This window comes from Phasianus colchicus, chromosome 6 (genome assembly GCF_987193195.1).
Source record: "Phasianus colchicus chromosome 6, bPhaCol1.hap1.1, whole genome shotgun sequence".
NCBI classification, from domain to species: domain Eukaryota; kingdom Metazoa; phylum Chordata; class Aves; order Galliformes; family Phasianidae; genus Phasianus; species Phasianus colchicus.
This window is the reverse complement of record NC_143441.1, coordinates 39,482,476-39,509,822: the sequence shown is the minus strand read 5'-3', so window position 1 is coordinate 39,509,822 and position 27,347 is coordinate 39,482,476. Positions and strand designations below refer to the sequence as shown.

Sequence of the window (27,347 nt, the reverse complement as noted above, 5' to 3'; positions counted from 1 at the left end):
ATTATGGAGAAGCCCATACACAGCTCCAGAATAATCAGAAGCACAGTGTTGCAATGGAATCCCATTTCCTGAAATGGTAAAACTGTAGAAGCTCTCAGGCTTTTCTGATTGGGTTGGACAACTCCAACTTCAAGCTGCCTCTGAGCACCGTGGAAAACACAGGAAAAGTATTCTAAGGCTTTCCTTTTGGGTTACTGCTTCTCAGCAAATTGCAAGTCTTTCTATCTTAAAAATAAATAAATAAATAAATCTGAGTAATAAGTACTTAAAAGTTTTAAGTAAATCAAGATAATGGTCAGAGTAGGTAAATGATTATCTAACTTCTCAGAGCCTGTCTGAGCTATCTTTTTTTTAATCTAATCTAAATGTATTTATTATTGTGATGACCACAGCACTGTGAAAATAATCTCCCTTCAACTATTCTGACAGATATTTGTTTTGTTTGTCGCCGTGTGCTCAATTATTTTGGTAGCACTTCAGCCACGCGTCACTACAGGCAGTCCTGACACTTCCCTCATTTCTCAGGGCCTCTTATTTCTGACTGTGTGCACTTCCAGCAGTTCTTCTAGCTGCCACATGCAGCACACCAAACGTACTCAGTCATTCCTGGGGGAGCAAAAAACGTGCCTGTCCAACTACACCAGCCCGTGTGCTTCAAGGACTTCTTCTGGTCTGAGGAAGGTCGCTATGTTGTACTGTCATCCAAAATCTGGGAAGAAAACTCTGACCCCAGTGTGGTGTTAGAAAGCATCCTCAGGATATGTACCTGGTGACTTGACAAGCAAGGTGAACTTAGACAGTTCAGGTTCTACATTTAAACAGTTAAGACATACATATGCAGTACATAGGCATACATATTCACTCTTCTTCAAGGGCTCATTAATATATGCTAATGTTCCTTTGGGCAAACTCAGTGGTATCTAGAGTGGTCGAGTGCCCACACACTTCTTCCCCATTTTCCATCATCAGCTTCATCACTGTGAGCCCAATTTCCAGCTGCTTCTCCCCAGTTTGGAAAGCTTCCATTGCTTATTAGGCCATCGTGAGCAACTTTTAAAACATTATTCATAGAATGAGGGAGATGTCCTTGCACTTAGTGAGGCAAAAGATAGAAGCATGCTATTATAATTCTAGTGCTTCCTGTGAGGCAAAATCTTTGAGACAAAAGATGAAAGAATTCTTTTATGTCCTCAGTGCAAATTATTTGGATTTGAGGAAATTATTTTTGGAAATTATTATTGAGGAAAACAGGACTATACACCCATTAAAGCTGAAACGGAAAGTTTTAGAACCATCACTCACTCACGGATTCCTTTTGCTAAACTAATACACTGGTTCTTGAATGTACTAATCTCTGCTGCTAAGCCAGCCCACCCATACCAGTACCACGCTGGGATGCTGAGTGTCTCGGTGGCCCCTCGGGTCAATCCGTCACAGCGCAGGGAAGCCGGGAGGGGCGGCCCGGCGCATTGCGTGACACCCGGCAGGGCGCAGGGGCTGAGCGCAGATGTTGCCACGGGAGCAGCCCTCGGCTTCTCCCTGAGGTGATTTCCTCCGCAGCTCCCCCGCTCAGACAGTCCTATAACACCTATCTCTGTGCCGGGAGCGCGCACCTCCCCGCCGCACGGCACGCAGCCCTCCGGCTCTCGCCGCTGACTGAGGCGGCCAACGGCTCGGGCGGGCGCGAGCGCAACGGCCGCCGCCTGGCGGACCCTGAGGGGAAACAACGAGTCGAGTTCCTTCCACTGCACCTGACCTGAAGCGTCGGCCCCGGAGAGAATCCTCTTTTAAAGTGCAGAGGATGGGGAGAGTGCTAAGCATAACTTCTGTAACGGAATACTCTCCCGTTACGACCTGCTTAGATCAAGTATAAACTCAAGATTCAGGGAGAAGTTTGAGATACAACAGTAGAGTGCATTTTAGCTGACGCAAAATTTAAGGAATGCTCCTTGGGGTACATATAACGTTCTCACTGAGAGCATTCTGTTCCACTGAGGAGAAATCCTCCCTGGGTAAACAGGCAGAAAGCCCATCCCTGCCATAAGGTCCGTGACAAACTGGAGTAGCACTTTCCCAGCAGACTGGGGAAAGCAAGAGCAAATGCTAGGGGTTAATGTTCTAAAAATACAGACATACAAACATCTGCAGCTGCGCATGTTCATTATATCATATATTTTCTGAAGCATAACCCATGAAACCAGATGAATTCAATCACTTTTTAGAAAGATACTGACACTGAACCACCTGTGAAAACACAGTGGTGGTGTGTCTGTACTTCACATGAGCATAATCGTTAGCAGACTGCTAGACTGGACTGTTGTGTAAGCAATGAGCTTGCATATAAACTGTATGTAAATATGTACTGTTGTATGACCAAGTCTTCGTGGGTTAGGAAATACCATAAATAAATGTGCTTGCTAAATGTTAATTCCTGGTAATTATCTGTGCTTCACACATCTTCAAGTCTCATAGAAAAACTAATATCAAGTATCTGAAAATTAACAAGACAGAAAACCCTCAACCAGCAGCTACAAGTAGTTTCGTTCTGTGTTGATACACATTCATATAACATTGTATGTATATTACACAACTTTGGAAATGGATTATTAATTCCTCATGACTTTTTCCTCTTTACAGTGCAAGTCACCACCATGAATACTTGGTAAATGACATGTTTTCAAAGATGCTTTGGTGATGGATGAGGTCATGGTGTTATTTTATACATGAGATAAAGAAACAAAAGTCAGAAGTGCTGACCTGTTTTGAGGTTTAACATGAGCTAGCAAAGCTTTAATTTTTCTGATGTTAGCACTTGGTGTGCTCCAAACAGGATTCCCACTGTCTTCACATGCACATAGGAATGTTAACTCACACTACAAATCATGACATTTCCAAATTGTACCTTACACTGGTTTTCCAAGTTTTGTTGGGATAACAGGGCCAGGATCGTACAGGAGGTGAAAATTTGAGTCCTACTTGCAGATTATTCAGCTGCCTTAATCTTTTCATTTTCTGAGGCATTTTTCTACTTCAGAATATGCAAACTGAATGTGCAGTGAATGAAAACAAATGAGCTGGAAATATTACAGACAATTTCATTCCCTGAGGATGGTGCTTCATGCACTGAAGGAAGCAAGGAACTTGTAAGAAAAGCACTAAGTTAGAGGCCCACAGTACATTACTTTTACCAAAGTTCTCCAAATGAAGGTTGTACAGATGGCTCTTTCTGTAAGAAGAACCCTCAATTCACAATTTAGCATTCCTCTAAAATTGGGCCTTCTGTGTTGTTTTTCTTTTGCTTTCATATGAATAGACCTCTCCAAACATTTTGTAAAAAGGATGGAGATACAGATGTACACTCTGCTCTCTGCCTCCTCCCTCTCGACATTTAATCAGTGCAAATGTTTTATCCTATACAGATTCTGAACACTAGCATGTTCAGACTGTCCACACAAATGGCTGTCCATGAACCTGTTGCTATTTTCTCCCCACAGGAACCAAAAGAGAGGTCACATCTTTTCAGTATTTTCACATCTATTTCCTGATAGCAAATGCATACAGTGATTCCAACAATTACAGATTAATTCCAGGCTCTCAGAGAAATTTTTTCTTTGTTCTTAGTCACTGTACTTTGTTTTTCTCCTCCTAATCAAGTTCTCTTTGTCTTCTCTAACACACAGCTGCCTAGCAGATATGCATTCCAGTCAGACTGCACCTGCATGCCCTCCACCCATTGGTTCTTGAACAAGGAGAGTCTCAAACATTATCCACAATCTTAGTTTTAGCACTACAGCTTTTAATACCATTGACAGAAATCTTAGAAGTTCTGCTGAGCTCTAAGCCCTCTGCATAAACTACGATTTTGTTAGCAAGCAGAGCTATAGAAAGAGCTGTTCTAAGGATCTGATGGCTGCAGAACCTACAAGAGGCAGTAGATTAAGTGTCTAATTAATATGTAGTATGTAGTAGCTGTGTGGAAATGAAGAACTCTACAGATAGATACAATTTTCCTAAAATTAATAAGCCGTAGAAGAACAGAATGTGGAGGTGAAGGCAATCAAATTGGGCAGTGTATAGGTAGAAGTAAGAGACACCTAGTGGTTTTCATTGAACAGATGGGAATTGTTTTTTCAGGAGCTTATTTTGCCAAAATTTGATGGCTGTCATAAAAACAGCAAATTCACTTCATTATATCAGAGATGTTCTGCTGCCAAATTCCAAGTTCCTCCTTCAAAATGTGGTGATACTAGAGCTTAGAGTTCTAAAATCCCAGTACCAGGGAAAGTAATGAGAAAAATGTGGTATATAGTGGGATCTATAAGCCACTAAGACTGACCTTTGTACTGGAAATAGTGGTAGAAAGTATTACAGTATCAAATGACAGGTGGATAAATAAGGTGTATGTGGGGAAAAGTCATCATCACTTCTCTAGTTGCAAAATTATGCTCATTGGAAAATAAATGGAATTACATATATATGAAGTCACTATTAACACTTCCTTCCTCTCCTGAAACAAGGAAGACATGGACATCATTGTGGGTAGTTCTCCAAGGAGAACCAACTCTTAGCACTAGGTAAATAATGTAAAAAACTGTTAGAAAATGAAAATAAAAATAATCAGGAAAGAAAACAGGCAAAGAAAATTAAAATTCAGCAGAAAACATCTTGCTGTATGCATGGGTGGCATGGCCACACCTTTACTACTGCATTTACTTTTGGTACTCCTATCTCTTAAACAAATAGAAGTGCAAAAAAGATGACAAAGATAAAAACAGGCATTACAAACTTGCTTCTAGTAAATCAGAATCCTTCTTATCCAACAGATACAATAATGGTATAGAATTATGAATGACGGGAGGAGTTAAAAATTGTTATTTGTCATTCGTGAAATTGAAGAAATGGGGCAAAATGTTTGATCAATTAACCATTTACAATAAAGGTTAAGTGGAAATTAGATATTACAGAAGTGAAAAATATTAATGGCTTTTAAACATACAGCACAAGTTCATTACATTTATTTCCAGTTACTAATAAGCATTGCAAGCCCTATGCAAGCACAAGCTCTGGAAATCTGTTTCTTGCCACCTGTCAGAGCTGAGCACACAAACCACAAGGATCACCCTATACTTGACCTGTTTCCTGTACTCTTCCCTGCTGTCATTAGCAGCAGCAGCCTGACATGTCATTTCACTTTCTTGCTGTTATGTTCTTGTGATACTAAGCAATATTTGCATAGCAAGACTATGCCAAATAAACAAGAAAAGCATTCACCAATCTGCATGTGGCCTAGATTCCTGTGCTTTCTTCAGTTTGCACTAATTGTATGTTTGCTAGGCTTTCACATCAAAGAAAATATTTCACTGATACAGTGAAAGCTCTCCTGCTCCCTTCCACACAGAACTACTTATTTATGGAAGCACCTTGCTCTCCAAGCTTCAAATTCTAGCTGCTTCTTCTATGTTACTTATAATTAGTGGAAATAGTAAGCTTGTTTGCCACAAAACACATTTTACTTCTTAAAGCAGATGGAACCAGGCCTCTGAACTTTCCAATTCTACGCATATGAGAAAGCATTCATTTTATGCAAACCCATGAATAGCTCATGGTATGATCCCAACCAGACAAATGAACTGTCACTGTGGTGATAAGGCCAGAAAAAACTTAATCCCAAAACTGATGGCATTTTGATAGAAAGTAATAAAAATTCTTAAAAATTCAGAAAGCAACAAAAGGATAGTAGCCTATTCTTCACTACTGAATTATTTTTTGTGCAATTTTTCTTCAGCATGGATATTAAAACGATGTCTCTGTCTCAATGAAATTAGTAAGAGTTGAATACAATTAAGTGCATACATATCACTGTAGGAGCTCACAAAACTCTGACTGAAGTTCAACATTAATTATGCATACCACTGCAGACTGACAAATAGGTTTGAAACTGGCTGGCAGGTTCAAAAATGAATGTACAAAACTAATTTCCCTGTGAAACCTGCTACAAAGTCCTCTGAGAACTTTGAGGGGAGAGCTCTGGACCCTACTGTAATGGAAATGAGGGTAGGGAATGAAAAGACAGTGTCAGCCCTGTGAAGAGAGAAGCCTCAGAAATACTGAAGGGAACGACTTACTCTGCAGGAGATCTCAAGGTGGCATTACTCTGAATGGGAAAGACATCTTGCTGAAATAACAGATTTCTGAAATTGAGAAGCACCAAATACTGTGCTCATTTAGCAAGCAACGTGTATGGTGATGTTTGAAATAGATGTCGGATGCTGTCCAAGTAGCAGTCTCCCGCAAGACAGAAGGCCTCTGGATGCACAGACATATAAGAAAGCTCAAAATAAAGTCTGTCATTTACTTGTAGCCATTTAGTAAAGATACTTGTACTCATTTGTGTACTGAATTAGAATTCTCAAGTTTGATATTCTTTATTAATTTTATATGAAAAATAGGTCCTTCATTTCTGTACTGTAAAGAGGCTGATGAACTGCTCTTTATTTTTGAATTTTATTAAATAATTTTTCTTTTATAATATATTTTCCCTCTGTGCTCAGCTATGATAAGTCTGCATCTTGTGTTCTCTTTTCAGTCCAAAGAAGGGCAACAAAGCTGAGGGGGGTCGGGAGGACAAGTCTTATGAGGAGCAGCTGAATTGGGATTCTTAAGTTTGGAGAGGAGGAGGCTCAGGGGAGACCTGATTGCTCTCTACAACTGCTTGAAAGCTGTAGGAAAGTGGGTGTTGATCTCTTCTCCTAGGTAACAGTGATAGGATGAGAGGGAATGGCCTCAAGTTGTGCCAAGAGAGATACAGGCTGGATATTGGGACAAATTTCTTCTCAGAAAGAACAAGTGTGGCACTAGCACAAGCTGCCAATGGGAGGTGGAAGAATCACCGTCCCTGGAACCATTCAAGGAAAGGGTAGATGGATGTGGCACTGAGTGACATGGTCTAGAGCAGTCACAGGCATGGGTTGATGGTTGGATTAGATGATCTTAGTGGTCTTTCCAACCTTAATAATTTTATGATTCTATTATATCATTAGAGAAAAAAACATTTTCTTGGCAATTAACAGTATAGTAAGTAATAGTAATAAAGTACATCAATGAGAAAATAGACATAAATTATATATTTGAATGTGGGATTATGCCAGTTTGATCTACAGTTCCTTGATTTTCCTCATTATTTACTGAACTTGTTGCTGCAAAGATCCTATGATGAAAAATGGTGTTGACTTAAAGTACTGAAATTACAAGTATTGAAATTACAAATTAGAATGTTATTCACAATTCATGGAATACTTTTAGCTTAAATATTGTTAATATTTCATGAATTATATAGATGTAAAATGTAAGTATAATATTAGATTGTTGTAATGCATACACTAAGGACTCAACCTAAACTCTTCCAAGGCAACTGTGCAGAATAAAAGTGCTAATGAACTCCTGAGCATTATTACTCTGAAGAATGAGGAAGAAGAAACAAATTAGTTTACAAGCAAGTTCACAAGACTAGAGAGCTCCAATAGTAGAACTGCACCAAAAATAATAAGATTTAATATGATAAAAAAACATTATCTAATACCTTCCAAGAAGTACTAACAGCTTTAGGATGGGTTTTAAGGCTGATAAGATAAAATATTCTTATTTTTAAAGCTGATAAAATAGAATATTCTTAAGATTTCCTGTCCTTCAGCAAGTACTACTTCACTTGGAAAGACAAATCCTTTACTCACAGACTTTCTAAAATCTCTTTTTTTTCCATTTTTCAATTAGACCCACGAGAATTCTTACTACAAAACTTCATTCCTTTTTGCTTTCTTTAAAGACGTTAAGCTGTTAATACTGCAGCAATAAAGTTCATTTGATTTTATGTAGGTTCAGTAGTGTCCCAAGTCTATTTGCTGTGCTGTTTGATAACTGAGGAAATTCAATGTAGTGTCAGTAGATTAACCAGCAGTTGATCAAATGATATCCAGTAAGTAATGAGAAAGATGTGTCAAGAGTGAGAAGAATGACTTTTGGCTCAGAAAACTAAAGTAAAATGAAATAAACCCAGGTAAGATGCTTTTTTTGCATTGGGACAAACATTTTTAACTATGCTCTGACAAGTGCCTTAGGTCTACCTGAAATAAAGGTCTATGCTAAAGCTTGATAGAAAAGCTATCTTGTATAAAAACAACTGAGCTCAATTCCACTGGGAGTTCATAGCTCTTGTGAAGCTCTTTTCTTGCATGAAAGTATTACCAGTCTTATAAAGTATTTCTAAGCAAAATGAATCATCTTTGTTCATAGTCCATTTTCATACTTCACAATAATTATGAGGACGTATCAATGGTGGTGAAGCTACCTAATATTTGTGCAAAGCTTCATCAGCAGTTTCTTCATGTTGAAACAAAAAATGCTGCATGTAAACTTGCATGAATTCATTTAACTTAGCTTACAGCTGACACTTAAGACTCCCTGCTTGTTCTCCCTGTGCCTCTCATATAAATTATCTCTCTGTACTGAAGTGTTTTGGTTATTCCTAGATATCCCACACAACAAATGTTCAGCAGGTACTTCACTGGTTTTTTAACATTCTGTTTTCATATCAAATAACTGTAGTGCACACCTGGGTATCATCATCTGCTTCCACACAGCTGCAAGGCTTTCATATGGAAGTTTTTTTATCACTCATATCTGAAATAACACTGCTGTGTGCTGCTAAATACAGGAGAAAGGACATCAGGATCCACATTAGAGCCAGAATGAGGGGATGAAAAAGCTCCAGTCCAGTTAGAACTTGACAGTCAACACTTAGGTGCAAGAATTAGGGAAAAAACTGTGGAGAATGGAATTTTCAAAGCTGCTACTGTGTGGTTCACACTATTGCACCAGGCAATAGTAGCACAGGACATGAGCTGCAGAGCTTTTCACATCTTCAGTAAACCTGTAGTTGCCGTCATGTACAACAAAAGGGTACAGAATTTTACTCAGAAGAGAGTAGCTCACTAATTAAGACTGGAATTGAGAAGTCTGAGATATAATTTCATTACTGTTTGAGTCAGAAGTCAGTTTTTTGGGACAACAAGGCATGCCAGTTCCCTACAATGTAAGACCATGTTCTAAGCACTCCAGCCACCTAGCAAGTCTAGGGACATTCGCTAGCTGTCCTCAACACCGGACTGCAAACTGCCTTTCATCAGCTGTAGTTATTATCAGTGTCAAACCAAACTACTGAACCAACACAAATCAGTGGTGCATGGATGGACAAGAACCTAAACAGAAAAAAAATGAGAAATGTGACAAAAGGTGGGACAAAGCCCGAGTAATATTCTTGAGGCATGTGGTTTTTTTGTACAGCTAGCTGATAAAAATAGGCCGGAAGTTTAGGATGTTTTTGTTAATAATCAAGGATACATGAAACAGTAATTTCAGCAAGCATGCATTAGGGCAAAAAAATCACTATATTACAGGTTAAAATACATTTAGCAGTCACAATTTCATTGTATTTTGGATTAACAAGACATTATATAATTATAGTAAAGTAGATGTTCTTTTCATTACTTTTTTTTTTTTTTACAGGAATGATACTAAAAAGAACCTGAATATCTGAACTCAGTGCTTGCCAGTGCTTGACACTCTACAGCCATACATAGAACAGGATAATTAAAGCTGCTAGGCATCAAATAGCTTCAAGCACTTGTAATGCCTTACTCATGGTTCACAAAGAATCATCATGGGCCTTTGGGTTAAATCCAAAGCTTGATGAGATACACACACTGATAACAATTCTCCAGGTGGATTCTTGACATTGCTTCACACACTTTTGCATATCTACAGACATGGGAGAATTCTCAGCCTGCTTCTCCTGCAACCCAGTAGGATGAACACATTTTTCTTTCCTTTAAACAAGGAAGTCACAAAGACAAATGTTGTTCCTTAGATTAACTCATTTACCTTCAAGGCTTGGTGCAGCTGTGAAAAACGAGTAAGCACACAAAGGATCTCTTTTGAAAGAGTGAGCCCTGAGAAAAGTTACAACACATAACACACAGAACTTCCAAACTAAAGACATCAAAATTTGGTTCTTTCTGAGCAGCTCTCAGAGTAAGACTGAAGGTGGAAGGAGGGCAGAGCTCTGTAGCGGTGGGATGAGGGCTGTGCTGATTCTGCTGTGCCTCCTAGGGATGGCGGCCATGCAGCACCCGGGGGCGCTGCAGCGGGTACAGCCAATGCTGGCTTCTGTGTCTCCTTCAGCCGCCTTTATCTTGAAGGTGACCTAATCAGCAGACATTTACCTTCCCTCCTCCTGCTCTCATATAACATAAGGAAGGAGAATGGACCAAGTCTTGCTAAGAAATGTATTTAGGAGACATCAATAGCTGTTTGGGAGCTATGATCTCTGCACACGGGAGCAAATGAGAATTTTTAGTCAGACTAAAGAAGCACACTGCTACTCCCCCATCCTCCTGTAACTGTAAGCCTGAGCATAACATTATTCTACACTTCAAGTATGCTGATCTGCCAAATAATTTAAAATTCTAAGAGCCTGTAAGCCTTATCTCCTAGGCAGAAGAAGAAATAACAGTGCCAAAGGCATAAAATTTAGAAACGTAGTGTTGCAAATGGAAAGAAAAGGAAAACTCATATGGGAAAAGAACAGTAGACAGTGACTGTGAAACAGGGAGAAAGAGAGGAGTGAAGGTCACAACAGGAGAAATAAAATAGAAAGTCATGCAAGAGATGAAAAAAAGTGGCTGAGCCTTATATAGGAACATGTAGGGCATGCAGCAGCCCTGAGAAGGACTGTCAGCACTCAGGGTATCTGACTGGAGACAGAAGGATGTTGGGCACTGTAAGGAAGTAAGAAGCACCCACACCATCTCATGGATAACAGGTGGAGAAACAGGTGCCAAAGAGCCTGGGTACCACTGGCATGGGCAGGAAGATTCTTCATAAATATGGATCTGACCTGAGTGAGGATTGAAAATGTGCAGTCAGTGTTCTGCGCATGCCCTGAACACACTGGCCAGCTGACAGCAGCTTAACCATAAGTGGAGATGGGATGAAAAAAACAGTGGATGAATTAGTCCAAAGAGCAAGGTATGAATGTATTCTGTGACAAGAGCAGAAGTCAGAAAGGAAAGCATTCACTGTCACAAAGTACAGCAGAGAAGGCTGGAACAGATAGAAGCACCAGGAATGAAACCTCGGGAGCACCTGATAGCATAGGAGTACACTGAGCAGTGAAGGACAGTTGTTATCCTAACACTAACACAGGCTAGCACTAGGCTGGGGAAAATTGGTGGCCAGGGCTTAGGCCCTCACTCACAGTATCACAGAATCATAGAATCAAGGTTGGAAAGACCACTAAGATCACCTAGTCCAACCATCAACCCATGCCTGTGACCGCTCTAGACCATGTCACTCAGTACCGCATCCATCTACCCTTTTCTTGAACAGTCCCAGGGACTCCAGGTGACTCCGCCACCTCTCCGGGCAGCTTGTGCCAATACCTCCCCTTCTGGGAATATTTTTTTTCTTAATATCCAACCTGAATCCCCTCGGCACAACTTGAGGCCACTACCTATTGGTGTTACCTAGGAGAAGAGACAAACACCCACCTCCCTACATCTTTCTTTCAGGCAGTTGTAGTGAGCAGTGAGGCCTCCCATGAGTTTCCTCTTCTCCAGAGGAAACCATCCCAGTTTCCTCAGCTAAGACTTCTGCTCCAGACCCCTCACAACTTCATTCTCCTTACTGAAGAGACAGGATGCAGCTGGACTTCATGCAGGTTTTGCCCAGCCAGAAGAAAGTTAGCCAGCCTCATCATAATGATCTGTACTTCAATGCATGCTCAGATCTCATCTATATTCAACTGAACTGGGAATTTATTTCAATTTTATATTGAGTTTAATAGTTGAATAACAAAAATAGGAATGTTTTTAATACAAAGAATTTCTTTTTCTAAGGAACACATACTAGAATAGATACTTTTGCTGGACAGTCAATATCTTGTTATTTGCTCCCTTTAAAAACAAACTAGCTAACAATAAAACAAACAAACAAGACAGCAAATATGGCTGCAAATAACATGCATTATAAATGATTGAAATGATTTGGTTTGCTAAAAAATAATAAATTTAAAGGTAAATAATTTGAGGGAAAGCTACATCAGGATAAAAGTTGGTGGATATTCATAAGGTAAATGTTGCAGTTCTATGATAACAAAAAAAATCTGTGCTAGTTCTGAAAACAAAGAGATATTTGACATGAGAAAGAAATACATAACTAAGTAGATAAAGCATATATTTATAAGCTATTAAGTTGTCCTTTCTTCCATTTTAAGACTGATAGCATACCTCTTTTAATTTGACCTTTGAGTGTAAGACAAATCTAAAGGATTTTCCTGTTTTATACCAGAGAATGAATCAGATTTCTGTACTGCTTAATGACCGGTGTTACAAGTTGTATAATCAATGAAAATTATATAAAGGAATATTATATAATTTAATAATATTGAGATGTTATAATAATGAAATAAGCAAGAGAGTTAGGCACAGCGAGACAAAGAGAATAAATAGGAGACTTACCCATGTTGTGGGCTCACTCAGGAAACTTCAGTGGAGTGGATCTTCTGAAGAGAGAGAGAGATCCTTCCCTACTGCTAGTCAGCTCTTAAATGGGTCTAGGAGAGGTGCAGCCAGGCTCCACCCCTTCCTGCAGCACAGGTGAATTGCTTTCACCTGTGCTCCCAGGGCTGACTCATTGCTCGCCTCAGGTGATCAATCAGAGGTTCAGGCCATGACTCAGCAGTTCCCATACACAAGTGTAGTTCATTACTTGCAAGTGTGCCATCTACAAACCACAGAGAAGCATAGACATTGAGATCTCTATGTAACAGCTTTGGATGCTGTGCACATTCTCTGTCTTTGTTAGGATCAAAAGGGCTCTGGCAACATTTCTTGGAAATTTACTTTGTAAATGGGTGTTATGACCCAGCTGGCAATACACATACAAGATCTACTCTATATAATCTTTCTTTCTGGTCTGATATTTTTTTATTTATGGAAACTATGGAGCAGTTTTTTTGATAGAACACAAAGATTTCTTGCCCCTTGCTAAGAGATGCTGCTACCATTAAGGCCAATATGAGTGGAAGAAGCAGAGCAAGAATCACATTTCTTGTACATGAACAGAGCAGGAATGAAAGTCTCTGTCGTCACTGTAGCAAATGTAGGAGGGTGGGGAGGATGGGGAAGGCAAAACCAGGACTGTTGGGTGACAAGATACACAAGACATTAAATGAAAAGGCAGCATCACTCATCACAGTATGTCTGTTAATACATACCTTCTCTTGTTGCTTGATTGCATTTGTACTCAATAAGCTAGTTATGTTTGATGACCTTAGTCCTTAAAGCCTTTTCTAACATTAATAAAAACTATTAGTAAACACACTGTTTAAATACAGAAATAGGAAAACTTCCAATAAGTATGTATTGTAAGTTAGAATCTCTGGGACATCAGCAAGGATATGAAAAAGCAAAGAGTGTTTGTTCAGAAAAATTAGGAATACAAAGGATTGAAGAAAATCTATGTGAAAAAATTAATAAAGAAGAAGTGAAAAGCAAAAGGTTGTAGGTATTATGTTGCTCCTTAGTTGCTGGAAATATTACAGCTAATAGTAATAAAGCAAAAGAGCAAGTATGTCAAATAGGCCATTTCATATTTGAGAATATGATGATGTGATAATGCCAGAGGATGTACATGAGATATTTTATCTTCCAACAGCATAAATAACACTACGAAAAAATCAGCCACTGGATTCTGATGCCTTAAAATAATTAAACCTTTCTTGTTTGCACCCTGGAATTCCAGATGATTTGACCAACAAATGCCTTGAGCTTGCTGACCAGAGTTTATGCTGTGTGATGCTAGTTACTCAGTGAAAAGTACATAAACTGAAATGGTGTTATGTATAAAAAGGCACAGCAAGGAAAGGAAGCTAAAGTTTTTATGACTGCAGTTCATAGTTTTGCTGAATCTGGGATTGTAAAGGACATCATTTCAGCCACCTCAGACAGAACTACCCTAGCTGTAGTTTTTCTTTAATTTGCCTCAATACACTCTTCCCATGCTAATGAAGCCTTTGCTGACTAAGTCACTGTCCATTCAGTGTGTCACTGTCATCAGGACATTTCAAAAACGAAAACTGAATTGTGACAGTGTTGTCTTTGTCGCACAGATGATGCATTCGTTTCCAGCAGCAGTGAAAGTGAACACTGTGAGTAACTCCAAACACTTCTGAGACGTTTCCCACAGTGGCCCTTTATTCTAAATGACAAACGTGAATTCAGGAAAGAACAGATAAAATCTGCTGAGCACATGGAGCAGTCAACAGGGAAGTCAGCTGAACACAGAGGGACTGAAGCTGCCTTTCACCTCCTCTGAATCCATGGTGTTTCTGCTGAAATTTCCTGGGTATAAAAAATTACACATTGAGAAATTGTCTCCAACAGTGTAATGAAAATGGCTTAATAAAATCTGTAAGGGATCCCCTTAATTATCAGAAGACACAGAATGCATTTAATAAAGCAGATGTATCACTTGCACGTTTCCTCATTTTGGCACAACACACTGAAAGTACTTCAACAACAGAAGCAACTGCTGTGCTCACATGAGAACCATTGTAGATATAAAAGAAACGCGTGCAAGTCAATAAAGGATGTTTTAACAATCACTTCTGCTTATAAGAATCTCAGTGAATTTTTCTTGAGCTTCAGTTTCACCACAAGGATGAGGAATGGGTCATTTGCACCTTACTGGATTCAAAAGCACTGAATAACCTTCAGCCTGGAATAACAACACAAAGGCTGATGTAACTCTTCCAAATATCAGCACATAACAAGGAAAGTATGCAGAACAATCCCAGGCAAGCAGTTGCCAAAGTTTTTACAGAAAAGGAGATAAAACAGAAAAGAAAGGTTTTACAGTGGGTTTTTTTGTTTTTTTTTTTTTTTTCTGACTTGATTCTGAACTCACACCCAAGGTTTTCCCCATCAAATTAAATGCAGACAACTAAAAGACCGGAACTTTTTGAAATATATCTGAACTAACGTGGTGCAGCAGCAGTAATCTTTTTATAAGCATACTATCACACAGAACCTTCCATGTGAACACAGATTTAATTCTTAAAGGATGCAACAATGTGATTCCTCCAGCAATACTTTCTAAGCATGATGAAAATTGTTAATGCATCAACAGACGTAGGCTATGAGCTAGCCACTCTGTACAATGGACCTGAGAAGATAATTTCAGACCGCCACACAAAGACATAACACAGAATCACAGAATCACAGAGAATCACAGAGTTGGAGGGGTTGGAGGGGACCTCCGGAGATCATCAAGTCCAGCCTCCTGCAAAGCAGGCTCCCTACAGCAGGCTGCACAGGTAGGAGTCCAGACAGGTCTTGAATATCTCCATAGAAGGAGAATCCACAACCACTTTGGGCAGCCTGTTCCAGTGCTCCATCACACTGTGAAGAAGTTCCTTCACATATTGGAGCTCCAGTTTATGGCTGTTCCCCCTTGTCCTGTCCCCACTGATAGCTGAAAAGAGGTTGGCCATGTCTCTTTGGCTCCTATACTTAAGATATTTATTAACATTAGTAAGACCAACTCTGAGTCTTCTTTTCTCAAGGCTGAACAGACCCGGTCACTCATCCTTTCCTCATAGGGGAGATGCTCCTGGCCGTTTATCATCTTTGTGGCACAAACAGAAGTTAAAAAAAAAAAAAAGAAGCTGTGTGCTCTTTGTGACACAGCCTGGCAACCACCAGCAACAGATGTTTAGGAGGTTTATTTCTGTGGGGTTTTTTGTTCTGTTCTGTTTTGTTTCCAGAAGACTCCCATGCGTTTTTGTAACTAATTGCTCTTCCAGGAACTCTGATGTGAAAAAGGTGAACGACATGTATACCTGTGATACTGTAATTTAGATCTATTTAGTCTAATGAAAAAGTATTTGAAAATGAGGCCCCAGCACAAAGAGGTGTTCCCCTCCTTCAGTAGGTGGCAAACAGTGTGCCTGCTGTTAGCGTCATACACCTGCTTCTCGTGTGTATGACTCATGAAGCATGATGGCTGCTGACAAACTGGGGACAACTCTGAGCAGCACTACGACCGTGTAACTCCCAGAGCAAGGAAAAACATGCTGCTGTGTGAGTCTTCTACACTCATGCAAAAACAGAATTTGGACAAGGAGAGATGGAAAGGAGTGGTTTCATAGGTTACAAGGCCTGTACCTTAAATGTTGAGTGAGTTAAGCAATCACTGTAAGAATTTAGCAAATACTGTGGTAGTTTATTTACCACTATATATTCTCAGCCAAGATAGGATGGTTTTTAAAAATATCTGGCCTGAGTCAAAGAAGAATCAAGCAGGGAAATCTGATGTCCACTTTTATGCAGTCAGGCATCAGTGATCCATTCTTATGTTATAATTATGAATTTTCCAAATTGCAGAAAATCCGTTCCTTAAACTCCTCAAGAGCAATTATGCAGCTATATGGACCTTATCTACTGAATTACAAGGCAACATATTTATGCATTTGGTGATCTTTCAAGTGAGAAACATTCGATGCCATTTTTATGAAAAGAAATTGTAATTTGCAAAGCAGTAGTAAAAGCACTGAGAAATCCTTCGGCTACTGCTGTCTACCTAATGACTTACTTACCAAGCAGAACTGATCATTTACTTTGTACAGACATCAAGAGAAAGATTGTCAGAAGATTAGACTAATTTGTTTATTACAAGTGTAAGAGACAGAGGCCTACTTGGAAATATGGCAGCAGAGTGAAATCTTTATGGGTAAGATAAAGATTAATGGAAATGAAAGATAAAAAGCAATAAAGCCAATTATACAACAAGCAGACCAAGTAAACAGTAGTTCTACTAAGTTGAGTAAGAAAATGTGATTTGAATGCTATTCATTTTAGCCACTTTTTTGTGTCAGAGTACAGCTGATTTGTTTATTGCTCCTATACAAATGTCCCATTTGCCCCTTTTGAGTAAGATCTCAAGGGGAATCCTCACACCTAACACTGGACAACACAAAGTGTGGATACAGAGAGATGGAGTTACTCTCAGTAGCAGGAAATCTGGGAAATCTTGACACTGAATCAAATGAGGGCCATTTTTAAAGCATAAGAATGTATTGTTCCACTTGGAACTCTTAAAAACCTAAACCCAAATAACAAAGAATTTATAGAGGAGTATGAGCTGTAGACCATGGCCACAGTGGTCTAAGCCACAGTGTGCTCCTCCTGGTGCAGCTCCTCTACCAACAGAGCTGCAGCCTTTCCCTCACCACTCCATTTAGGGCACAGGGCCAATGAGACCTGGAATGTTTTAGGACAGAGACTGATGACCATTTAAGATATGGAGCATTGCAAGAAGGCTGCAGTTTCCCCAGAACAGGTGACAGGAGAAGGAACTTTTCCAGTGCTTGTGGTGGTTCTGGTCCCGACCAGCTGTGTGCCAAGTGTGAGGGACACTTTGGAGAGCAGTTCCTACAACAAGCACTGCCTGGAGAAGCACCATGTACACAGTCACTACATACAGGGAGGGAAGTTCAGATGAGCAAGCTATAGCCCTCAAACTCATGGTTAACAACACTTTTATTGCTTTTAAAAAATGTTGAGGTTTTTTTTTTATTTTTTTAATGAATTGATCTCAGCAGATACATCTTTTCACACCTAAGTCAAAGTACTGTAAATCTTTATTTCTAGGACTCGTTGACTACTTCCAAATCTGGTTTGTTTATTTTTTCATGTCACAAAACATGTAGGATACTCCATTGCCTCTCCTTTCTATATTGAATCTAGGCTTTGTGCCTATGTTCTCAATGCTAACATAGCTAACTCCACCCTTTCTCCATGTTGTGCTATCATAAACAAAATAACGCCATTATATTGGAATTCTGTAGTTCATCCACTGCTTTTTCATAGGAATGTCTTCACGCTTTCTTCCATGCTGCCCTTGCTGTTGGAGAAGTCCTCTCTAAATGGCCACAAGAACAATTATTTTTCTTCTTTCAGTTCCACATTGTTTTCTTTGCTGTGATGTGTGCACAGAACAGGAGTTGGGCTGACGGTGTGCGGCACATCCGTCTGATCGATACCATCATTGTTCCCTCATCTGCCCGGAGCCATCTGCTGCCTTTTGTCTCACACTTTGGAGCTCCTCAGGGCAGGAATTATCTTTTTGCCCTACATTTCAAGATGGTATATTATTGTAATCATCAGCCAGGATTAGGGCTGCTAGATGTCATTACAGTGCAAACAACAATTATGACAAAATTTGCTTTGTGTAGATATATAAATTTTTAAATTGAAGACCTGGAAGTATGAGGTGCTTCAGGAACAAACACCAACTTCACTGGTGGTTTTTGGGTTTTTTTTCAGAGCCTCTGAAAAAGATTTAGAACAGCAGTGGATGGGAAGGCTAATTCCAGGCTTTACATCAGTGCAGGATCAGGCTCAGCAGGTCTGGCAGCGTCTGCACTGCAACTCCCACTGAGGGCAATCGAAAGGCTCTCGTGGGGATGAATCAGTCCCCATGGAGCCCAGGGAGCAGTGCACAGGGGCTGTGCTATGGCCCAGAAGGGTGCTGGCTCAGGAGGGCATACTCTGATGTTCTTGTCAGAGAATTGTAGAATTGCTTGAGTTGGAAGAGAGGCCATCTAGTCCAACTCTCCCGCAATGAACAGGGACACAGAATCACAGAATCACAGAATCACAGAATGGCCAGGGTTGGAAGGGACCTCAGGGGTCATGAATCTCCAACCCCTCTGCCACATGCAGGGCTACCCAACTCATATTTAATACTAGACCAGGCTGCCCAGGGCCCCATCCGGGCCGGCCTTGAACACCTGTAGGGACGGGACACCTACAGCTAGATCAGGGTACTCAGAGCCCGATCCAGCCTGACTTTGAATTTTCCTATGTATTTATTTATTTTTAGGGTGAATATCAAAGAAAGTTAAAGGTTGTAGCACTATACATGGTGACAGTAAGAGAAAATCCAAGATGATTTCCACAGAAACTACCATTCCTGCAGGTTACTGTGAGCCACAGATGCAAAAGCATAAATGTAACAAAATGGGTATTTATATGCAAGAGGCCCAAATTTGGGGTCCTTTCTGGGCACACTCACTCCTGTGCCACGTCCATGCCTACGTGCTCACTGGCAGTGCCAGGACATGGGATGGGGTGACCTCATATCGTGCTGAGCTCTGCTGTTAGGGCAAGGTTCTGGTTAGCTCAGGTCACATACGAAAATTTCTCCTCTGAAAGAGTGGTGATGCATTGGAACAGGGAAGTGGTGCAGTCATTGTCCCCGGAGGTGTTCAAGAAACGTGAAGATGTGGCATTCGGGGACGTGGCTTAGCGGGCACGGTGGGGATGGGTTATAGCTGATCTTGCAGGTCCTTTCCAAGCTTACCGATTCCACGAGTGTCCGATTGTAAGATTCTGTGTGGCCGTGGCCGTGTGTTGGCAGCGAGACTCCGGCAGCGCCTGACTCAGCGCGCAAAGTAGACGCGCAGCATCCAATTTCCCAACCCACTTCATCTGAAAGCGGGCCAAGATAGGTGAAAGCCCTTATAAATATGTAAAGCAGGAAGTTCGGATTACGCCGTGATGTACGTCCCCAGTGATTGATGCCCTCCGAAAAACAATAAAAATCCTCGAGAAAAGTGCTCCGTGGGTGCGGGCGCCCCGTGCCCGCGGGGCCGGGCGGGGTTGGGACGCGGCACGGCACTTTCGGTGCTGATTTTATTTTGGATTTCCAGCACTTCCTGGAGGCCGGGGGGAGGCACGGTGGGAGGAACCACCAAACTCGGTGCCACAGCCATTTTGTTTGTGGGCAGCATGGTAGCATTCTGTCAGTCAGTATGAGGAGGGGTTTTTAAACCCGTATTTATGGAAAAACTATTCCTGCCATAACGGACGTATCTGTTGAATTTAGCGTTAATTTAGCCCTTTCGCAAGGTACGTATTTCTAGCTGTAAAATGGAGCGTTTGGTGGGATTCAGCCGCCCCCCTCCCCGTCCCCCCTCCCCCCAGGATCACGGCTGTGGCTCCGGGCGGGAGCGGCTCCGGGGGCTGCGGGGAGGGCGCTGCGGGGCTGCGGGGGGCGCGGGCCGAGGGGATGCGCGGGGCGGCGGCTGCGGGGGGCGGGGGCGGCCGCGCCTCGGGATGGTTCCCCCGGCCGCCTTCATCGCTCCGTTCTCAGGAGGCGGCTGCTCTCATCGAGGGGGGAGCGAGGCGGGCGTGGAGGGAGGCTGGGGGTGGGGGGCTGCGCCGTAGTTTTGCAGTGTCACCGAAAACCAGCGCTACACTTTGGTCCTGTGCTGGAGGAAGGCGGCTGGAAAATGGCACACTGCATTTTTCCAGGCGGCGGCGGCAGAGGGGGGCGGGGGGAGCGGCGGGGAGCGCTGCCCTCGGAGCCCCCCGCAGCCCCCGGTGGCTCCGGCCCCGCGCTGTCCCCCCCTCCCCCCCCCGTCCGCTCCGGCCCCGCGGGGAAAGCCGCCGCCTCCTCCGCCCCGTGCGGGGGGGGTTGGGGGGGGGAGAGCGGGAGGGGGGAAGGAGGAGGAAAAAAAAAAAGTCTGACTTTTTGCATTTGCGAAACATTTTAAAGATGTTCCGTGGGCCCTTCGCAGCATGGAGGGGGCTGCCGGGGGCGCATCGTGGCGGCCGTTCCGCGGGGATTGCCGTCTCCGAAGGTGAGTTCGGGGCTTTGGGGCGGAAATGTGGGGCGCTGCGGCGCTGCGCGGGGCTGCGGAGGGCTCTCCCTGTGCGGGAACAAAACGGAGCGGTGCGTTCCGCCCGCCGGTGTCTCCTTAATATCGCCCGTGGCTCCGGGCGGCTCCGCGCGATTCCGCACGCTGAGGCTGGAGCGCTCCGAGTTCCGTATGGGAGTACCCGAACTCGGCGTTTTTACCCGATGTGCTCGGCTCTGCCCGTTCGGTGGGGTTTTCTCCGTCCCCGGGCGGTGCTCCCAAGCCCCGGCGCACAATGCGGCTCCGAGTTCACAAAGGCGCCCGCGGGGGCTCCCGGCGGATGACTTTGGCTCAAAGTCCGGGGGAGGGCAGCCCCAGGGTGTGGGGGGGCTGACACCACATTGGGGTGCGTGGTACCAAATCGTGACCTTTTATTTACAAATTATGCCGTGACCGCGATAGGCGTAAGGCGTCGGTTATATAAAGGCCCTTATTTCTGCGCTCTTCATTTAGATGTCATGGGGGGCGGCGAGGGGGGGGTAGAGGGGGCTGTTTATTTGTTCTTTTCCCTCTCAGAAGGACCGTTCGGGAGACATTTTGTGATTGGGGGCATCTTCCTCGGCGCATTTTTCCGCCCCGCTATGGGGGGGGGGGGGGGGGGGGATTTTTGTTCGCGGGCGCTGCGGCCGCCTTGGGAGGGGGGGGAGGTGGGCGCGGGGCTGCGTGGCCCCATTGTACCGCCGCCCCCCCGAGCAGCGCAGCGCGGGTCGGAGGGAGAGCGATGGAATTGTGTCGTGGAGAACTGTGGTGCTGCGCCAACCGGGGCCCGGCACAGGCATGACCTCACCCTTTGCCGTTCGGTGGCATGAAGCAGATTTATTCTATTTTATGGGGTTTTTTTTGTTTGTTTTTTTTTTTTTCAATTATTATTATTTTTTTTCCTCCGGTACCCAGAGATCAGTTTCTCTCAGTGAGATTTTCAGCCCCACCCCCGAAATGATTTTGCGGTGGCCGCAAACGAAACGCTTTGAGATGATTTTCCATACAATATGGAAGGCTCCGGCACGCACCGGTTGTGCAACTCGCCCATTGTTTGTGTGGGGAACTTAGAGGCTGCGTGCACCGCTGGCATCGGCCCCGAGGTGCCTCTTCCCTATGGGCTCCGTGCGCGGATCTGTCTGCCTGCAGGAGTCCGGGCTGTGCTGGGAGATGGGGTGTAAAGAATGCAAAATGTAACCCTATTTCTTCAGATTGTAACCAGGATTCACCTGAAGTGGGTGGGCTTTGTCTCTCCTGCTTTAACTGGAAGGCTGGTTTGCGTTTATGCATCTGTGTCTCAATCCATGTTCCTTTTCTTTTGTTGCAATCCCCAGACCACCTCAGCTCTATGTGCCATATTTTCAAGGCTTTCTGCTCACTATATTCAGCATTTAAGAAAACAGAAGTGATTAATGTTCTGAGGAGATGGGTGGGAAGGCACAGCCAAGCCCACGGCAGAGCATATAGCAGAAAACTCAACAGGTTTAAGAATAAATTTAACACCAAATCTAGCACACTTCTGAGGTGTCAGTGTGCCATTACTCAGGAGTGACACGAAGTTGATCATTGCACAGACCTCTGCGTCTACACTTCTATTTCTCTTAAAGAATACATCTGACAAATATTTTACTATTTGAAAACCATCTCTAGATTTCTCATGAGCATTTTAACCTTTAAAAATGTACATATATATATTTAAGAAAGCTTGCTGATGAAGTTATTTAGTTTAAATGCAAAGTGATGCACAACGTCAGTAGATCTGTAACAGTCCCTCTCCCCCTCTTGCAAAATAAAGGTAGGACTGACTTTACCTTGGGTAGGTACACCTTGTAACCTCCCTATGGTAAGAGTCACCCACAAGCAGACGGCAGTCAGCTTTCAGGATCTCCTCTCTCTGTCAGACACAGTCTGCTTGCGTGAGGCCTTGGCAGCGATGTGGAGCCTTGCTGGGCCGTGAAGGTTCAATACGGCCATTATGTGTCCAGGGCCCTCAGACAGCTCTTGGATCAGGAGGAAAAGTACGACAGTGGGGCCCATTGGGAAGGATTTTGGACGTTTCCTGAATCCAAAAGGAGATGGCCAGGTCACATTGTGGGCATTTGGGGTTACACTACTAGCAGCAGAGCTACTCCTTGAAACTGTTACTGTAAGTCTTGGAGAACCTCTGGGTTGTTTCTGAGTTATTCTGATACCGCTTTCGGTTTTTTCTTTACATCACATAGACCAGTGTTTAGTTTGCTCATCCACAGGTAACAACATTGAGCAAATTGTAAACTTCTGAAGGCAGTTTTGTGCTCCTGCTTGCCCTGCCACAAGGCCTATGCGGGTGTGACTTCTGTGGCTGCAGTGTGTACGTGCAGGCCACAGAGGAACCGTTTGCTGGTGGCCTTGCTGCTCAGAGGCAGCTTCTAGTCCAGGACAACAAGAACAAGAATGCTCAGTAGAAATTTACTGTTTTTCTTCCATTCAGTCCGGGGTACTTGACATTGGTTGTGGTTTTGCAGCTTGGATGCTGCACCTTCTGAAAGTGTCTATTTGCACTCCTCTCAAGAATTTCTAAGTTAGGAGGAGTGAAGCGCTGATGTTTTGCAACTTAGTGGCTTCCTCCTTTTTTGAGCCATTGTTTAATAAGAAGCAGTTTCCAGCAGATGGGTTGCCAAAATGGAACAAGAATTGATTAAGATTTAGCATCCTCTCAAAGCTGTATCACAATTAATTTACCTCCTGCATCTTATGCAGAACTGTCTGGAAAAGCCATTACTGAGAAGTGGCTTTGCCTTGGTTGCACGTTTCCCCTTCTGACATGTCCATGTGCCTGGCTGTGGAATGTCAGGATCTAAAGCACAACAGTTTGCAGTGGTTATTGTTGTTAGGCTTTTAGATGTTGTTGATGTTGCTGGGTTTTTTTGTTTGTTTGTTTGGAAAGGGTTAGCTGAAAGCAAAGCTGATATGATTTTCTCCAATTTACCTAAAAACTCTGTGTGGGCTCCACGTGCATTTTTAAGGTATCTAGCTCTCCTGGCTTAGAACTAGTTGAAGTATGGCATGCCAGATAATCTTTTCTAAGATATGGACTCATCCTGACTGATGGACCGGAGCTGTGCTCCAATCAGCTCTGTGTGCCTTCCTGATGCTCATCCTACCAATGTTCCTGGTGTCAATAAGAGACAGCAGGTGAAGATGGCTGGCTGTCTACAGTTGTCATAGAAGTGCAGATGTACATTACAGACCATACAGGCAGATTTAATCAGCTTCCAACATTAGCCAATAGTGATGTGTAGACAGATGTGTGTTTGTGGTATGAGAGAGTATCATCTGAGACTTGTTTCAAGTAAAGGCCAAACCACCTCCTTTATTCACTCCATATATCAACATTCTTTATTTTCCTGTGTGTGGTAACACACTTTGATGGCTACATCGCCTGGCTCTTCCTTTTTGCAGGTTCTAAACTATTCATCGAGTTCAACACTCAACAAGGGTTCAGGAGGGGGAATAAAGAGGTCTTCCTATTTTATAAATCCTTTGGACATAGAATCTTGTTTCTCCTTCCATGTTTTATGACTTTGTTATCTGTAGTAGCCCACATCATACATGTCAGTATCAAGTTACAGCGATGAATACTGTATAAAAAGCTTTCTTCAGTGGTAACCTGTTTCCCAGCTGTGAATCTTTCTTGCTCCACACTCTCCTGCTCTAGGAAGTCAAGTTCCTCCATGCCTCTTCCAGACTGCAACTTGTATGGCTCTTAAGAGTTACTTCTGCTTCTCTTCCTGTAAGTCAGAGTTTACAGCATCTTTCCACCTTCTGACATTCTTTGTATTTTTCCTCTTCTACCAAATGGCTGAAGAACGTAATTCATGTTGTAATGAAGAGGTCTGAGTCTTGAAACAATCTAGAATTTTAAGCACATTACTCAATTCATGGGGGGAGAAAATCAGCACTTTGAAACAGAATTTCTCTGATTTACTGCTGTGAAAACAAAGAAAACTTTGACACGTATGACCAGCGGCTCCAGCTCCCCAGCACTTCTTTAGACTCTTAGCTCAGTCGTGTTTCCAGTATATCATGTTACCACAGGCCCCAGCAGCAAGATAATATTAGTACTATCTGTTTCCTTAATAGGATGTTCTGTTTCTTAAGGTTTCTTCTGATAGGCAAAAGCCTAAAATTAGTGGTCAGAATTTTAATCTTCAGGTAGGCATTGCAGTGATTAAAATGTTCATACATTCGCTAAAAAATGATTATTTCTGCCTACCTTAAACATTCCCTCTGTAAACAACAGAGAGAGAAGGTAACTGCTAACTAATAAGTGAGTAGTAGCCCTTGCTGGCTGTGCAGGGAGATACTGCTATAGAGGGCAGTGAATGGAAAGTTGCTCAGAGGCATGCAGTACTGTACAGTAGAAAACAAAACATAGGAGGACCCAGGGACAGTGAACAGAGCTGAGGACTTGTTCCTCCCAGAGCACACCTCTTCGTCTTGGGTTCCGTTTTGCTTTTTCTTTGGGAACAAGTATATGGCAGGGTGCTGAGGTCATAGGCCTGTAAGATGGTGTTAACTCATGCTTCGGTGGATTAACAGTAAGTAATACTCCAAGTAAACTGGAATCACTGTATTGCAGATGTGTAATGTAGAACTTCCTTCACCTGATCCATTTTACATGAGTATGTAAATGTACGTGGTATATGTAATGAAATGTTAGTTCTTAATCCTGTCTGCCATTCACAGCTCTAAGAAATTTGCTAAATATGAACAAGAGCTCCCTAGTCTCAGAGGCATGCACAGCTTGAATAATTATGAACACAAATAAGGGTATTCTGTGTTTGTTCAAACAAGCTTAAAAATAGGTGAGTCCAATCAGGGCCATTCAACACTACAGGCATCCCCTATAGGAATAGGTCCTGTATGTACATACTAGGAGTCTTGGTGCTGCTGTCATAACCTGGAGACCAAAGGGTTAGCTTCCTCAGAATCCTTTTACCTGGCAGCTTTTTGTCATCTGTAATGCCAGGCATAGACACAGCATCTTACCCTGATGAATTGGTTCAGGGAATCTTCTATCCTGAAGAAAAATTAAAATTTAATTTCAAAACATTGTGTAGAGCAATTGCATTATTTCTTCTAGTCTTAAAGGTATCCATACAGGGCAGAATAGTCAGTGTGATTGTGGCATTTCCTTTGAATCATGAATACGTGATAGGCATCCTTCTTAAGGAAAAGCCATGCTGAATGCCAGAGGGAAAACAACTTATATTTGATAGACTCCATATGCACACACTCTGCTTGGTCCATGTTCATTTATAAGCACTCAAAGAATGTGAATTCCACTGGAACGTATTCTAATTTCTTTTGTCTTCTCTAAATCAATTTCCAAGGTGAAAATCTGCTATTGCAGCAGTCAGTGCAGATTTGAAAATTCTAGGCAAGATGAGGTACTTTAATGGGAAAAACTGTTTTCCATTCCGTGTTCTCCTTTGATATGTATATTTTAATTATTTTAATTAGGTCACGTACTTCAGTGGTAACTCGTTCCTTAAGTTGCTTGCAAATTAGGTGAACTTCTGCAAACTTGGCACCTGAGACCAATACCTGACTTTGCACAGGCCTCTGGGTTAATGGCAGCGGTCTGTCTCCTTCTCCTGGAAAGACCAGTGGAGAGCTGAACAAGAGTAACATTAAGACATTATTTAATAAAAGAATGGAAGCATCTGTATTGGAATAAGGGAGAATGCCACAACTACTTATACTCTAAATAATTTGCAAAGGCCGCTTTCCACTTCTTTGTGTTTTTTAGGATGCCCTTGCACCAGATTTGAGGATTTCACCTGAAATAAATGTTTTCTTATTCCAGTTCTGTACATTGCCTCAGTATCTAAAAAAGGGTAGATTTAGATTGGATACAAGGCAGAAATCCTTCACCCTGAGGCTGATGAGGCCCTGGCACAGCTGACCAGAGAAGCTGTGGATGGCCCATCTGTGGCAGTGTGCAAAGCCAGGTTGGATGGAGCCCTGCGCAGTCTGATCTGGTGCCTGATGGAGTGGTTGGCAACCCTGTCCACAGCAGTGGGGTTGGAACCAGATGATCTTCGAGGTCCTTTCCATCCCAAGCCATTCTATGATCTCAGCTCTCCAGGGTGACCAACTCCTTAGCCCATATCAAGTCAGCTTGGACCCAATTATGTTAGAGACACAGAGAAAATAATTTACCATGAGTTCTCTCTTTATTCTCAGGACAACTTCATTTTTGCATCCAGACCAAAACGCTTCCATTCTCAACATCTGCCAAACTCCCACATGTGTTTTGCATTTTCTAAACATTGAAAGGCATCTGGCAATGTATTTTTCTCAGGTTAACCTTAACAGTCATCCATTTTTATTGCTCTGATGCACATGTGCATGCACACACAAGCGTGCATAAAGTGCTTATACTGTAAATATGATCGTGATTAGTTATTAGAGATGACAAGTAATATCTAAGTAATGTTATCTTAAACTTAATTTAGAAATATTAACTGAACTACAGTGCATAATGTTAAGGAATCCACTCCTT

General features: G+C 42.4%; 1 protein-coding gene across 2 annotated transcripts in view; it reads left to right on the top strand.

The window, feature by feature from the left end:
• Positions 1–19,720: 19,720 nt before the first annotated feature.
• The window catches only part of EPC1 (enhancer of polycomb 1), a 60,209-nt gene continuing 52,582 nt past the window's right edge, over positions 19,721–27,347 (top strand). Inside the window, exons 1-2 of one of the 2 annotated variants that reach the window (XM_090143078.1) lie at positions 19,721–20,027; positions 20,699–20,761. The gene's annotated coding sequence lies outside the window, so the exon portion shown is untranslated. Of the gene's footprint in view, positions 20,028–20,676; positions 20,762–27,347 lie in introns of both variants that reach the window. The other variant, XM_031616040.2, reaches the window with a different exon arrangement.